Source organism: Nannospalax galili, unplaced genomic scaffold (genome assembly GCF_000622305.1).
Source record: "Nannospalax galili isolate Female #2095 unplaced genomic scaffold, S.galili_v1.0 scaffold3156, whole genome shotgun sequence".
NCBI lineage: Eukaryota > Metazoa > Chordata > Mammalia > Rodentia > Spalacidae > Nannospalax > Nannospalax galili.
This window is the reverse complement of record NW_008337935.1, coordinates 60,515-62,097: the sequence shown is the minus strand read 5'-3', so window position 1 is coordinate 62,097 and position 1,583 is coordinate 60,515.

The following is a 1,583-nucleotide window of genomic DNA, read 5'->3' as shown; positions in this document are numbered from 1 at the left end:
ATAAAAATTAAAAAAAATATATATTTTTTTTAAATCTTCTTTCAGGGTCTGAGAGACGGCTCAACAGCTAAGAGTACTGGCTGCTCTTGCAGAGGACCCAGGTTCAGCACCCACATGGCAGCTAACAACCATCCATAACTCCAGTTTCAGGGGAGCTGACACCCTCTTCTGACCTCTGCAAGCATGACAGGTGTGCACTTACATGCAGGCAATACATTCATAAACACACACAGAAAAAAAATAAGCTGGGGTTATAGCTTGGCGGTGGAATATGTGTTCAGCACATGTAAAACTGTGGGTTCAATCCTCAGCTTTTAAAAACAAGCCAAAATCATCTGCACATGAAGTTCAGTTGGTAGAGCGCTTGCCAAACATGCAGAAAGCCCCGTGGTGTTTGATCCCCAGCAATGAATTCACCCAGCAGAAGTGCCACATGCCTGTAATCCCAGCACTCTAGAAATAGACAGGAGATCAGAAGTTCGAGGTCATCTTTGGCTACATAGGGAGTTTGAGGCCAGCTTGGAATACACAAACCTGTCTCAAACAATAACAAAACCTATGCATTGCCTAGGACTGTCCTCTGAAAACAGACTATGGACAGAGGCCTTCTGTCCTCTGAAAACAGACTATGGACAGAGGCCTTCTTCCCAAGCTCGGTTGCCTAGGCCAAACTTGTGAACACTACACTCTGGAAAGAAAGGAGGGGCAGGGAGAGTCAGCCACATCTCCCAACCAACCAGTCAGTCCTAGTTGCAGGAGGGGGAGGGGATAAGGGCATAGAAACTGAGGGAGCCCTCGGAAAGCCCCATTAGTGAGTAGTCACTATTCATGCCTGGATGGAGACTTGCCAGTGCGGCCTTAGGAGGGGAGCACCCACACTCCTGAAAATAAATTTTCACCCACTGCTATATAAGTAAGCCCAATAAACTCACTGGTTTTTCAGACTGTAGTCTGGCAGAATTGTACCTGTTTTAGAGACCAAAGGAGGAGAGAGCCAGATGTTTTTGTGCCTCCCAGAAAGAACTGTAGCTACACCATGCAACCAACCAACCAAGCAAACGATATGGCAGTTCCTAAAACAAACAAAAATAGAATTTTCATCTGATCCAGTAGTTATATGTCCAAAGAGCTGTGCATGAGCCACTTTACGTTTCTGTGACAAAATACCCGATAAAAAAGCTTTCTTGGAGCATGCTCAGTGCATGGCCACTTGGCTCTGTGGCTGCGGGACCCATGCATGGTGAAGCAGAACATCATGGAGAGTGGTATGTGGTAGAGCAAAGTAGACCTCTTCATGGGGTACAGGAAATACAGAGAAAAGGGAACCGGGGGATAAAACATACCTGGCAAGAACATGCCCCTAGCTGGGCATGGTGGCACACACCTCTAATAGCCTGCTTCCTACAACTAGGTCCAACGTCCTAGTTTCTATCATCTCCCAATAAAACCATCAAATTATGGATCCATTCATGTATTAATGCATTAATACATGCCCTCATTAACCAATCACTTCCCCCAATGCCCATCACCTGTCCACCAAGATTTTAAATATATGAGCCTTCAGGGACATTTCAGGTGAAACG